Source organism: Phalacrocorax carbo, chromosome 1 (genome assembly GCF_963921805.1).
Source record: "Phalacrocorax carbo chromosome 1, bPhaCar2.1, whole genome shotgun sequence".
Taxonomy (NCBI): domain Eukaryota; kingdom Metazoa; phylum Chordata; class Aves; order Suliformes; family Phalacrocoracidae; genus Phalacrocorax; species Phalacrocorax carbo.
Window position 1 is genome coordinate 57849416 of NC_087513.1, and position 14644 is coordinate 57864059.

Consider the following 14644-nt stretch of genomic DNA (forward strand, 5'->3'; position numbering starts at 1 on the left):
CTTGGGGCCTAGGGGTTCAACAAAATGAGGGGAAAGCTAGAAAGAAAAAGGCACGGACTGTCTTCCCCTACCTGCACACTGAACACTGGCCTGTGGGTTCTCACTCATCCAGTGCTACTCCAGTAGCACAGGAGGAGATGTGGGACTTGGAAAGAGCATTAACCTCTACTCTGTGCTGTGTGTCTTCTGCCTGGGGAGACCACATGTAACTTGGGTTTCACAAACACTCAGAGAAGCAGCAGACTGGGGCAATGAGCAGGATGGATGTGCTGAAAAGATTTTGCCCCCTCCTCCCTGCCCCACCTTCCCCACCATCAGCTTTGGCTGGAGTGAGGCTGACTACAGAAGCTGGCAACACTCTCTCCACTTGTGATGGTGTTTCTTCTAGTGTGCAGGGGAGAACACTCTTCTCCAGGGTCTTGGACAGGCCTGTTTCCCAAAGGGATGGTGTAGGATACAGACAGATAAGGTCTCAGTGCAGCTGGCAGGGAGACCAGGGCCCCTCCACACCCCCCTTCCTTTCCCCCAGCATTTAGCTAGTGTTGGATGGTGTCTGTTTTTAGAAAAAGTCACAGAATCAACAGCTGAGCTGATTTTACAATGGGACATATAAAACAAACAGCCTGCCATCTGCTCTGTTGTCCTGGAATAGCGGCTTGGAGGGTGGGGGAGAGGGAATGAGGAGAATGAGGGGAGTGAGAAACAGAGGTGGGGGGAGAGGGTGGGAAGGAGGGGGAGAGGAAGAGAGGAAAAGGCAGAAAGGGGAGGCAGGGAGGTCTTGTGGGGGGAGAGGAGGGTGAAGGTGGAGTCTGAGAGAAGAGAGAGAGAAGGGGATAAAGAAAAAAGGGGAGTTGTGTGAAAGTGGGGATGTGGTATGAGAGGAAAGCCAGGAGACAGGCATGGGGGCAAGCAGGGCTTGCTTGGGAACACCCTGGCTGGATCCCTGTCAGTGCTGTGAGCCACAGGGGCAGACATTTCCAGCACCCGTGTCCTTGCTGAGCCAGAGCCTGACTGCAAAAGAAACAAACTGGACTTAGTGGCCTGGATAATCATTCCCCTTCCACCCACACAGCCCTGCTTGCTTGCCTGCTGTACCGTGCCCGCCCCCCCCCCCCCCCCCCCCCCCCATCCTGCATTGGCTTTTATTGAGTGCCACAGGGCAGGGTTTGAACTCCAGGTTTGGCAGCAGAATAAATAACAGCAACATTGGCCTCTCCAGCCCGAGAGGGAGGAGGGCTGGTTTTAATCAAAGGTAAATAACAGTTGGTATTCTCTGACCCTTAATCCAATTTCCTAGAACTGGAGAATAATGTTCTAACGTAGACACGTGGTGTTGGCCCACAGGAGAGGGACAGCTACTCAGCCAACCAACTGCTGGGCATGGCACAGCCAGGGAGAGCAGAACTGGGGGAGATGCCACAAGTCCATCCTGGCTGCCCTGGGACTGTGCTGTTCTCTTCTGACTCTTCCTCATGCATTTTCCATGCTTCAGTTATCCCTAAATTTGGGGCTGGTGTGCTGGCAGGCAGCACATCCTCATGAAATGTGGACCTAGTTGTTTAAGGGCTCCCTGATTTCCTCTGTTGGCAGGAGAATTGGAGCCTGGCTGCTGCCCCACATCTGCATCCCTGAAGGGCATTTTGCCTTCCATGGTGACCTTGAGAAAGTCATGCTTGCTGTTATATGGTCTGGCAGGAGTCACTATAGGTTCCTGCAACATGTCAACTGTGAGCAAGATTTCAGTGTTGGAAAGAAATGTTTGTGTTGTTACTAGTCTGGTAACATAGGGTCTGTGACTGGAGAGTTTGACCTCTGAGTTGGTCACATATTAGAATCACAGAAAGTTAAGGACGTGGTGTAATTGAGCTATTGAGAGGTTATCCAGTCCTGCACTAGGGACAGCCACTTTACACCCCTTCTGTCAGATGCTTTTCCAACTGACTCTTCAAACACATTGTTCTGATCCAGGTTATTGGCATCAGATTGGAAAAATAGGTTGCTGGTAACAAAGCACTGGTACCAGGTTGATCTTTGAAAGACAAGTTTGTTCTGCAACTCTATGTTAATACCGATTTGTAGCAGCCCATGGAACAACTCTGTCAGGCTTTTGGGCACTGCTTTCTCCTCTGTGGGGCAGATGAGCTGCAATTCTCTGGAACAAAAATGGCCTGGTGAGGCCAGGATGTGTTTGGAAAGAGGCAGAGACACACACTAGAGCTGAGGACAGAGGAGGCCAGCTCCTTTTCAGCCCTTTCATCTTGCAAAATAATGTGGCAGTCCACAGTAGGGGTTTGAGCTGCTGTGGAGACAGACCACCTGTCCACTCTATGGGTGGATCATGGTTTTAAGACCACTTTTCAGATTAAGCCTTTTGTAAGCCAAAGGCCACAGAGAGAAATTTCCTCACCAAAAGCTCCCTGGTGGCAAATGTGGCCCAACACACATAGCACTTGTGTGACTGCCCATTCCTGGTCATAAAATGTAAACAGATCAGTTGCAGGTGGGACAGCTGAGGCCATCCTCCCATCTCAGTCTCTGCTCTTTCAGTGTGGATCCAGCAGCAATGGGGACAGTGAGCACCTAGAGACATCCAGGGCACCACAGGCTACGAGTACTGGGAGTCTAGCCTGAGGAGAAATGAGGACTGTTCCTCACAGAGAGGCTAAAAGGATGGCCGATCCTTACAATAGCCTGTCCAGAGAGGCCAGAAATGCAGCTCTGGAGATGCCTCATGTTCTTTCAGCTCCCCAGCCATGGGCACACCCTTCACGACCAGTGAGCCAGTCCAGCCCTTAGGGAGTCCAGCCCCACTGCTGAAATTATTGGCAGGAGAGGAAGGGGAAAAATATCTTTTACATCTAGTCGACCGTGTGTTTCTTTTTACCCTTGCTCATCTCACTCCAGGAAGCACATTGCTTTTGTAACTGTTGAAGGTCCCGGAACGGCCCCTGCCCTGTCGGGAAGGGGCAGGGGGTGGAGAGGGGCTGTGGGGCTGGGAGGCGGCAGGATCTGGTCAGCACCCTGGACAGGGACGGACCCGCCGCGCCCCTGCCGTGCCTTGCCTTCCCCTGCCTTTCTTTGCTACCCTCCACCCTGCCTTGACTTCCCCTCCCTTGCCTCGTCTTGCCTTCCCCTGCCTTGCCGTGTCTTTCCTTCCCTTTCCTTCCTTTCTTCTTGGTCCAGGCTGGCGGGCAGCCTCCTGGTATGGCACGGCCCTGCTTTGCATTGCAACCTGAACGAGCCCTTTTTTGCTCTTGCTTAAGAACAAATGTGCTGTGGCTCTGTACGCAGCTGCTCTGAAGCTGTGGCTTAGATCTGGGTTATTTTTTGCAGACAAATCCTCTTTTCTATCAGATTTGACATCAGGCAATCCCTCCAGATCCCTCCCTTTCTCCCTGTCCGACTTCCCCCTTCTCTTCCCTGCCCTGTGTTCTCTTTCCTTGCATCTGTGCCCTTCCCCCTATATGCCTCCCTCCCCTTTTCTTTCCCTATAGCCACCTCTCTGTGAATATAATTTCACCTGCTCAGTTTCTGCTGCTTTGCATCTCCACATTACTCTTTGCGTCTCCGCTGCCCTCAAATGTATGTATTTTACTGCTTTACTTCCTGTATCTCTTTTTTTCACTCCCTATCCTGGTTGTTTCTCTGTGGTCATTTCCACAGTGCTGTGAGTTTATCACAGAGTCCTCTCTGCCCCAGAGTTCTGCATGTTTGCATCAGGTGCAAAAATACCTAGTAGGTGCTTTCTTGGGGAGGGGACACCCTGCTACAGCTGATGGAGCTGTGGGGGACTTAGCTGTTTCACACACTGCCCCTTGCTTTCCAGCTGAGAAGGATCCTCCAGGGTAACGGAGGCAGAAAACAATCACAGAGAAGAAATTAAAACTACAGGTAATCTGGGAGAGGAGTCACTGGCTAATGGCTGGGTTGATTGGGTAGGGCTCTGATAAAAAACATTTCCCATGTCTCAGAAGAACTGTGGTCTTTGTTTCCCTCATGGTCTGTGCCCACACAGAACAACCAGCCTAGGAATGGGGCAGAAGACCATACATCCTGGAGAAAAAGAAGAACCTTGCAGAGAGTTGTAGTCAGGGCTTATTCCAGGAATCCAGTGTGGATTTCTGCCTCTCCACTCTTCTCCTCAGAGTCCAGCCTGGGTGGCACAGGAATCATCCCTGGCTTCCCCTGGGAGCTTTGCAGACCATGAGATGTCCCTGAAGCATGTTTCCAGCACTGCTGTGGGACACCAGTAATGCTCATTGAGTTATTTGGTAGGAGCTAGTACCTAGTGGACAAGAAAACAGGCTGAGGGATATGGTGCTACTTGGAAGTGATTCAGTTTGGGATAATGAGATTTCAATTTCAGTTGCAGAAAAATCATTGCCATTTACAGGAGCCCAGGGAAGTCCCAGCCTGATGCCACTTTGGTTGGGATTTAGCCAGGGGACCATGGAGAATGGGATCCATGCCAACACCTTAGGCGTCTAGATTTGAGTGGTGAGGAGAAATGGAGGAAGTCTTGGCTGCCTTTCACTTTTTTTTTTGGTACCTTTTAAAATGGGAACCCTTGTGGCAGTGACAGGCCCATCCACAGGTAAATGGACTGCAGCAGTTGAGGATTGAGTAGATGGGTCTGGAAAAACAGCGGTTGTGTTCCACCTTGCTTGCTCAGCAAGTCACTGTGTGGCATCCAGAAGAGCTCAAAAACTGTTTGGAAGAGGCAATGGATTTTCTGTCAAGCTGGAGTTGTTCTCTCTAAAGTGACATTTACATTTTTACCAGAAAAACTTTTTCTGGCCTGCGATTCTTCCAGCACTTTGGGTTAATAGGAGCAGAGGTTGGCTCCGCATTGTCTGTGGCTCGACATTTAGATGACTGTCAGAGCAGGAGAGAGGGCAGTGGTTTCAGCAGTGTTTAATGAAAAGCTGAGGGAAAGTAATGTTTTTGCTCCATCTTGGATGCTATCAGTTTTCTTTTTACACTGCTCTAAGCAAGGACAGGGAAGAATGATATCCACTCATAGCTTCCTCCCTGGCAGAGAGCTGTCATGCATGGCATTTCAAGACCACAAACAATCCCAGTGAGGGTGACTACACTATGTGTTAGTCCCATGTTGAAGATGGACTGCATGTCTAAGCAATTTCAATGTCTTCTTCTAGTGCAGTACACAGCACAGTTCCACTTGCTGAGGCTGCAGGACACCTTTGCTTGCTCCTTTAAAAACAAACTCCTTCCCCTGCATATGTTTTTTGTAGTTGTTGTTGTTACTGTTTTGTAATATTTACAAAAGGGAGTTCCTGATGGAAGTGCTCGCAGGGCTCAGTGGCCTACCGCTGACATGTGGGAGGAAGTTTGTCCTCAGGGACTCTCCTCCAGGACTCATGTGGGACTCCCTTCTGCTCCTTCAGCCCCCCTGCTACGGGCATGACCAGCACCTCACTGCATATCTCTGTCATAGGTCCCCAAATATCTCAAATCAGCACCCCAGTCTCAAACCCAAGACATCTCCTTGGATAATCCAGTTCCCATTACCTCTTTCCAACTAAAAATTTCCCCAAACAGTAACCAGACCTGGTATTCAGCATTTCTGCAGCACTTGAACTTGGAATGAGCCTGAAGAGAGCACTGCTAATTAGATCACATCTTGTCGGTCAGGTCAGTGTTATCCCTGCCTGAATGACTTAGATACCAAAACACAAAGTAACCAGCTCCAAAGAGGACCTGAACTCCTTGGATTGCACTCTTGCTCTCTCCTTCTCTGCTCTGCTGATAGCAATAGAAGGTCAACTCTGTAGTTCTGGAGCCCAGAGACAGTGTGTCAGGTTTTCTGCTGGTGCAGATATCCACAGGGACTTCAGATACCCATTCTGTGTGCACAGTCTTGAGAGATTTCTTAGCACAACCTGGGAATCCACTGGCAGGTCTGAACCCAGGTGTCCTGGGTCCAGGCAGAACGATCCCAGCCTTCCCTGCTGGTTTCACCATAGCAGATTGGGATAGTCAAAACACAGGGAGCTCTGGAGGAAAATTCAGGATGAAGAACGAAGGCATGCACATCCAGTGTGGTGGAGGCTCCCAGCCACCCAGAGCAGGTAAATAGCCAGGATGTTTTGCTCCAGGTATGTGAAATCATAGAATCATTTATGTTGGAAAGGATCTTTAAGGTCATTGAGTCCAACCATTAACCTAACACTGCCAAGACCATCATTAAACCATGTCTCTAAGTGCCACTCATTCCTAGACTACCCTCTCCCATCACAGGATCAGCCATATGAATGGCACCTGAAGTGCCATTCAGACCTCTGATTTTCTTGCCTTTTGGAGCAAAGCAGCAGGGCATGGACTTTTCCACCCACGGAATTGGGAATGTATCCAAAAAGCCCCTGGGAGTCCCTACCACATCTCCGCAGCAACACTCAGTAAGTGTGAGAGTGATGCCTGCACCTCACACCCACATATGCAGAGCTAAATGCTCACTTACAATTGTTTCTGTCCCAGCTTCCCCATCACACTGGCTCCTCTGGGGCTGAGACCCAGCACTGACAGGACCCCATGCTGCTTGTGGGCTGGCTTGTATTGCTGCTGGAGAGGTGCCTACCACGATGGGGGTGTCAGAGCCTGGTGGGGTCAAGCTGAGACCCAACTTTGCATGGGTACTGGGGGTGTGCAAAGCTTGGACAGTCCAAATAGTCCAGAAGTGGGGCCAGCAGAGGGCACTCCGATACCACCACTCACCTACTGGACCGAGCCCTCAAGTGGGGAATGGGGCTATCCCCAAAGCCCTACAGCCCTTCCCGGCTTTGCCCTGGGTGTAGGAGGCAATGGAGGTCAAGGCCAGCAACCTGCAGCCCTACTTTCTTCACTGCAGGTATGGGTTGGAGAAAATGGGTGAGGAGGCTGCAAGGGAGAGGGGTCTCAGGAATCTCCCTGCTACCCATGTCTGCCTCCATCAGCTCACAGCAGTCCCACTGCTCAGGCATGGATGGTGGATAAAGTGCATACAGCCCCTGTTTTCCCCTCTGAAGTGATGGGTGTAGTGTGGCTCCAGCACAGGGCAACTGAGGGAAGGCACTGCCTTTCACTCCTTGGATGGACTGCTGACCTTCAGGCTCAATAGCTGCATGCCCATCGGTCCTTTGTGCCTAATGTTGACACTGTCTCTCCTTTGCCAGCTGCCTATCCTCGTGGTGTCCCTGGCACTTGGATAGACCAGCTCTGGGCATATACCAGCCATCCCCACCTTGCAGACAGCCTGCATGAGTGTCATCAGGACTGACCTGAAGTTGGAAGATGGTCGAGGCTGGTCCCTTGGCAGATGAGAGGATTGCCCTTAGCGGAGAGGACAGAAGCCATGTCAGCAATGCTGCTCATGGCATGGGGTGTCCATGGCAATGGAGAGGGGCCTGGTGAAGCCCTGATGGGTTGAGACATCCTTGTGAGAGGTGCCTGGCAGCAGACTGTTCTGGAAAAGAGTTTTGTACAGGCCACAGTGCAGCAAAACCTTTCAGGAGCCTTGCTGGCAAGCCTCACAGGAAGCTGAGGATTCCTGCGGTGAGCCCTCTCCTATCTCCTTAATACCTGGAAGGTCTTTGTGAACAGCTCAAGGAGTGCTGCATGCCAATGCAGGAGGGATCGCTAGTGCTGCGCTCACAGCAAAAAAGAGCAGCGCGATACCTCACAGACATTGCTGGGCTGCAGCCACAAAATCAGAGGTGCCTGAACTGGCCTGCCTGTTTGTGCCTGAGCTTTGGACAACTTCCCCATCATAAAGTAGTATGACAGCTACATGGGAAACTGGGATTCCTTGGAGCTCTTGGGGAGGGCGGGGGGTCTGCTGGCTCGTCTGCAGAGACAGCAGGAGCAGAGCACCTTCCTACGTGCTCTGAGAGCTTGAGCACCTTGCAGTTTTGCTGTAATAAATCTGGAGCAGCTATAAATCTGGAGCAGCTGGCTTAAGTTCCTCCAGGGTTCAGAAGAAAACACATCCAGCCTGATGTGTTTTGTTTGCCCACTCACTGTGTTTCTAATTGGAATGTTTGTAGCTTGGGAAATTGCTTCTTAGACTACAGTACCCACAGTGCTTCACTGGCAGCTCAGCATAGCCTGTTAGGGCAAAACAAAACCCAGACCTCTGAAGAGGGTCTTTCCTTACCTGACCCATGCAGGCAGCTGGAGGTCTTCAGTCAAGCCTGGCCTGCCAGCAGGTGCACTTACTTGGTTCATTGGGAAAAGACTGGTGAGATCAGTGAGTGAGAAATGTGGCTGTGGTTCCCTACCTTCTCCCAGAGGCCATTTCCATACCCTGGTCCTAGCAAGCAGGGTCTCCTCAGTCTATTGCTCCTCCATTTCTGCAAAGCCCCATCCAGAACTTTTTCTAAATGAACCCTGAAGTCCAGTTTGGGAGAGATCACAAGGCAGAAACAACAAGCGTAATGAACCATATTTAAAATGATATTTTTTCTGCCTTTGGAGTTTGGTTAATTTATAATCTATAAAAGTCTCTGCATAATTGTGTCTTGATTAAAATGGTATAATTAGGCGCTCTGGATCTCTCTCCCCTTTCCCTAAGATTATTTCTGTCTAATTGCTTTAATCTGTGTTTTCATGCACCCACTAGAAAATCAAAGCATGCTCCCATGAGGACGCGGGTGAGAGTGAATAAAGCTGACGACTCATTAAGTGCAGCAGAGAAAGGAAACTGCATCTAAATCACCACTACATTAACGAGGTAAAATAAAAAATCGAAACGAATAAATAACAAAGAGATAGAGGATTAAAAAAAAAAACAAACCACAACAAAACAACCTGACATAGATTTTAATATTAATTAAGAACATATTGAATAGCAAATTGCCTGTGTTAAAGCCAACATCCTCCATTGTTGATGGAGAGCAAAAGGTCCATCAGTTTTAATTGTCCAAATCTGGGGGTGTTTTTGAGGGGATAACTTGTGCAGAATACAGCCTTGCTAGGCACAGAATAAAGTTCACTGAACAGAGATTGAAGGACCTGAGTAGGAAGAGTGTTGGTCCAATCCAGCCGTTGAAGAGCAATACCACAATTAGCCTAGATTTGGGTGAGAACTGGATCAGACCTCAGGGAGACCAGCACTTGCAGTGCTCTTGGTCCTCAAGAGCTGACCAAATCTGTCCCCTGCCCAAGACCAGAACAATATCTCCCCCTTCCAGGTGACTTTCTCCCTTACTAATGATGTTCACAATAAAGACTCTGCCAGCTGGCGCCAGTAACCTACAAACAGGTCACTTATTTCCCCACAGGTAAGAAATCAGGAAAACAAGATATTTTAAAAAAGCTTCTGGCTATGTGTATAGTTTGTTAACATCTGCTGTAGTCTCCTGAGAAGTTGTCCAAGGCAGTGCTGTCCCCTGGTCTCTCATTTCAGTGGAGACTAAGTGCTGTTTGCTATTTGCCTAGCTTAAGTGCAAATTCCCACACGCTGCAGTGTAGAGAGGCTGATTTTTACCCCAGATGTGATTGACAAACTTTGTCACCAAGATGTACCCAGCACTATTTATTTTCAGAAGTGCTTAGCAGCCCAGGCAGGGCACTGTATGGGTGCAGCTACTCTGCTCTGAGATCTGGAGCCCTGCGCTGTGTGGCACAGATGTAGTCTATGGCAGAGTTGGTGATCCAACTGCCCTGAGAGTGGGTGAAGACCATGATTTCATCTCCAGTCATCAGTGACCCCGTGATTTGCCCTTAACCCATCCATTCCCTCTTCATTAGTATGGCATGTCATGGAAATGTGCATTCATGTGTGGTTCTGTAAAGGTCCTCAGCCAGCCACCTTGCCCCAAAATCGGTCTGTCTCTGTTCATGAGCTTCATACTCATTGCTATACTCTAGTTCACATTTTTTCTTGCCATAGATAAACAGGTTTTGGAAAGTGAAAGCAAAAAGCGTGTGAACATGGCAAGGGAAGCGAGGAAGAGCGTTGCTTGAGCACTGAATAAGAGCTGTTGTCTCAGCAGAAAGCTCATGCCAGCTGCATCCCCTGGACCCCAGTTGTAGGGCAGGCCCCAAAGCTTCCTCCTGACTGAGGGAACACTTTGCTTCTGCTCCATCAAGTGGGCACTTCAGTGCAGGGTTAGGGGCACATACTTAAATGCTCTGCTGGGTCACTGCCTGACAACAGCTTTTGGTCCCCTGGGGTTTCCCTGTCAGCATCCCTTGAGGCCCAAGCTTGGAGAGAGGCTCAATGGTCATGTCAACATGGAAGCTGATAGGATAATACTGAAAAAGAAAGCAGGATCAGCTGCTTGCAGCCCTTGAGTTCAAGAAGAGCCTAATCTAATTAAGTGGACACCACTATCAAATTACCAGCCCTCTTTTAACATAGCCATTTTAAGTGGTTTGGTGTATTTATAGTAGGCGAGATAGGGAGGGCTTTTCTCTCTTGAGTTTATGCTTGTGTATAAGGGAGAGATGTGTAATATTAAGACTCCTACTTTGAATTAATTCCCATCCCCAGCCTGGGTAACTTTTTGCACAAGACTTAAGACACCAAAATTTGATCCCAGCTAGCCTCTTCCTATGCCTGTGAAGGGAGTGTCTGTCTGGGTTGTTTCTGACTTTTGCCCCAAGCCAGAAGCACAGAAGTTTCTTTTTGGGATTAAGCTTTCCTTAAAGCAAATGTATCTTGCACAACTGTCTCAGGTCAGCTGACAGCCTTGAAAGGGCAAGAGGATGGGCTGGCTTGCCATGGTCAGAAATCAATGGCCTGTTTTCTGCTGAACTTTGATGGGAGTGGGATGGACCTGTTGCTGTTGGTTACAGAGTGAGAGGAGAGGCTCTTGGCCCCACAGCCCGGTGTGGGTTGCTGGTTGATGGAATGCCCCCAATTTGTCTTCCCCTGATTAGAGTCTCTGGCAACCTCCAGTACTCTCTGTTACTCTCCCTGTAATTCCATCTCTGGGGGAGTTCCTGTGCGGCAGGATCTGTGTCAGATGATCCCCCAGGCTCGAAGGTGGGAGGAGGTGGGAAATGCTCGTTAGGAGCTGTTTCCATGCATAACAACAGTAATAATCCTTAGCCCTTTATCTAAAGCTTTTATGAATGTTAATTCATTAACCTCTCTCAATCACCCTCCGAGGTGAGGATTATTATCCACAGGATTGGACAGATGGGGGAAGCTGAGATACAGAGCGCCAGCCTGAGGCTGTGGAACAAGGCAGTCAGATGCCACCAGGTCCTCCCTTGCCCTCCAAAAACTTGTCTCTCCTCTCCTGGTAAGGGGTGGGCTGGCTTCTTCAGGCCATCCTGACTCTAACAAGAAGAAACCTTGCTGGCAATGTTTGCTATTCATCTCTGGCTCTGAAAGAGCTTTTCAAGCTGACTTGGGGCACTGAGGCTTGTGCCTTTGTGCCACCATAGACTGTCACCATGGGAGGGCTTGACCTGCATGGTACAGAGGCCATGGTACAGGCCTTTTTCCAGTGTGTGTCTGTGTCTGTCAGGTCACTGCCTGTATTATTGCTTGTAAGCAGAGAGGAAAAAGGAAGAGGGGGAGAGAGAGGGACTAGAAACAAGAAACCTTTTTGTCTCCTTCACCATCCCCACCTCCCTTCCAGCTGGGATTTCTTCTACTTTTAATGATGTCTCTCATTCCTGATGTGAAAGATTAAAAACCAAGAGATTAAAAGAATACACAAAGTGGATGAGATGGACTTTGCTGCCTCCCTCCCTCTTGTTGGGACAGACCTCTGGGAAACCTCTCTCTCCTGCTTCTCCCATCTTCCTTCCCTTCCCCTCCTTTTCCCCTCCCACCCCTTCATCTTTACAGCTCAAAAAGCCCTTGCCTTCTGATGGTTTGAGCCATTCTGGCCATCTTCAAGGCCATTCTCTGATCCTTGCTCAAGGGCAGGTGGAGAGAGAAAGGATATGTGTGAGCCTCAGGGAGCCACAGACATAATGTCCTAGTTGTCTATTTTCAATAAATCTAGCATTTCTTCTCTGAGGAATTCTCCTTCCCCAGGCAGTCTATATTGTTGGAGAGCTCTGTGACAAGGCAGGAAAAAGCTCCAAGGCATCCTGAACCCATTGTGATGAATGTACCACCCATGGTGATGTGATGCCCCTCTTGGGAGGTGAGCACATGGTAAGAAGGCTGGAGCAGACCAAACAGGAGGTGGGTCCCCTTGGCTATTCCTCCTCTTGCACAGCATGTTCCAGCACAGGTGAAGGACCCCCTGAGCAGATCTTCAGCTCTGACAAAGGGATTTTTCAGCAGTAAGTCTGATAGAGCAGAGATTTGCTCCTATTCACTCCCAAGGTGTTGAGAGTGTGGAGATGAACATGTCTGTTGCACTTTGGGTTGGTCCCTCTGTTCTCTGCTCTTCCTTGGGACACCAATTGTCCAGATTGCCTTCTGCTGATGGGGCCTTGAAGGTTTGAACTGTCCCACTGTATTTCCAGACCAGCGCTGGAAAACCTTATGCCTTTCTGTCTTTTAATTTCACTGCTCCTTCCTGGTTGAGTTTACTGTTGCTCTTCTTGGTGGCATAACAACTGAGTTAGGACTCAGCCTGGGTCCCCCTGGGCAAAGCCTACAGTATCCACAGCCAGGAGAGGGAAGAAGGTCAGTTCCATGCCTGGAGGTGCTACTTTATCCCAGCAGAACCTCCTAGCTGTGGCATGCTCAGAGACCTCTCAGCCTGATGGAGACAGCAGTAAGAGTCCTTGCCCCCTCCTCTAGGTCCACAGCTATCAGGGGAGAACCTGGAGGCACTTCCACCCCGGAGGCTGTAAGCAGGTTAATGTCAAGTGTACTCATGGGATGTTCTTTCCAAACACGCTGCCCCTTGTAATGAAAAACGGGCCTCTCTCCATTTGGCAAAGAATGAGGCATCGGCATAACAGTGCAGGAACTGTTCATGCTACGTAGTGCTTACGCAGTACTTGCCTTTTCCCACAGACGTTGCAATGTGCAGCAATCCATGTAGAAGGAGCCTCATGTCTTTATTCCTGACAGCTGTCAGTCCCTGCAAAACAATCCCTTCCCTCCCTCCTCCCAGAGTCCCAAAGCCAAGCTGGGAGGCTGGGAGCACATGAACAGGGAAGGAAATCTGCCAACTTTGTCTTTCTCCGTCTTGCTGCCTGTGAGGGAAGTTGCAGGAAAATAATGAAATAAAAGCCAAGGCCCAGAGAAAGCTGATTCATCCACAGCCCAGGGCCAGCGGCCGGCTCCAAGCAGAGCTGTAAAATCAATCTGTCACTGCTCACCGCAGTATAGATCAGTGGAGAGATTCTGACTGCAGCGAGGGCAGAGCCCAGCCTCCTCCCTGGGCCCATTTTCCCTAGCTGTGGGACCTGGTGGTACCCCTGGGGGAGACGGGCAGATGGGCAGGAGAAGAGGCAGGGGGAGAAGGGCTGATCCGCCGGCTCTGTGAGCTGGAAACACTCTCAGCGAGACTCCCTTCCCTGGCAGCACACACCGAAGGCAGTGCAGGCAGACTAGGTGGCTGCCTTCTCTGCCTGACTCTTCCCTCCTCATGCGGGCAAACAGCACAAGGACCAGGTGGTGGTGGAGACATGGGGAACAGCTCTCTGTGCTCCCAGCCCTTACTCCCTAGAGGTCGTGTCCATGTTAAACATTACCTCCAGTATTCTCCAGTCTGGGCACAGAGGGTTAAAAATGAGTTTTATCATCACCTTTGTGACTCCCAGATTCTGGGCTATTCCAGGACTTATTCCAGCTCCTTGGCATATAACACCAGGGAATTGCTCTAATAAGGCAAACTCCCTTGGTGACCCCTAAGAGCATCTCCAGTCTTAGAGGATGTTACATCCAAATAGAGCAGCAGCTGAGCAGAAAGGTGTAAACCAAGGCAGTCGTCGGTGCTGTTTCCATCCCTGTTAAGGGGGCAGAAAGGTCAGGTCTGGCTGGAGGGTGGTGGTCTCACAGACGTTGGCACAAAAGAAGTAGAAGGTGATTCTTCTTCTGTAGCACTGGACGTAGGGAATGAAGCACCTCTACAGTTGACTTAAAGTTTCTGTGACATCCTTAGGAGGTTTTTTTCTTGGTGAAGGTTTTTTTTTCCACTTGGGAAGCAACTGACAACAGAGCCTTTTCCGGGGCTTTTGACAAGGTCAGAACCTCTGCAAAATAAACATGGGGGTGAGCTTCTGTATACTCTGAGTGATCATCTGCAATGGGATGAATAAATATCGGGGGCCTGGCTTTGAATCAGATTGAGGACCCAGCTGTCCCACACCACTGGGGATGTGGTGCTCACTTCTGCTTGTCTCTTGGGGCAGTTCTGCTCTGCTGGATTTAACTATTGTTTCTGGGTCAGTGGGAGTACGAGCAAATACCATTTGACCCTGACGGGCCCTGGCAGCACAAGGATCCTGCCGCAGCACTTCTGAGTCCAGAACAGATCTGTACCAGCAGAAGAGCCTCTGGGAGTTTCATCCTGAACAGACTGCAAGATGATCCTGGAGAAATTCAAGCAGGAGCAAATCCTGCATTAATTTGGAGTTGGAAACTTTTTCTCCTGCTTCATCACCCTCCAAGATTAGATAGAGTCTGTTCTTGGAGGAGGTAGAGAAAGATGGAAGCAAATCTCTGTTCCTTTAGCTTTTAGCTCCAAAAGAGCTTGGAGCAAAAACCCTACGGTCATAA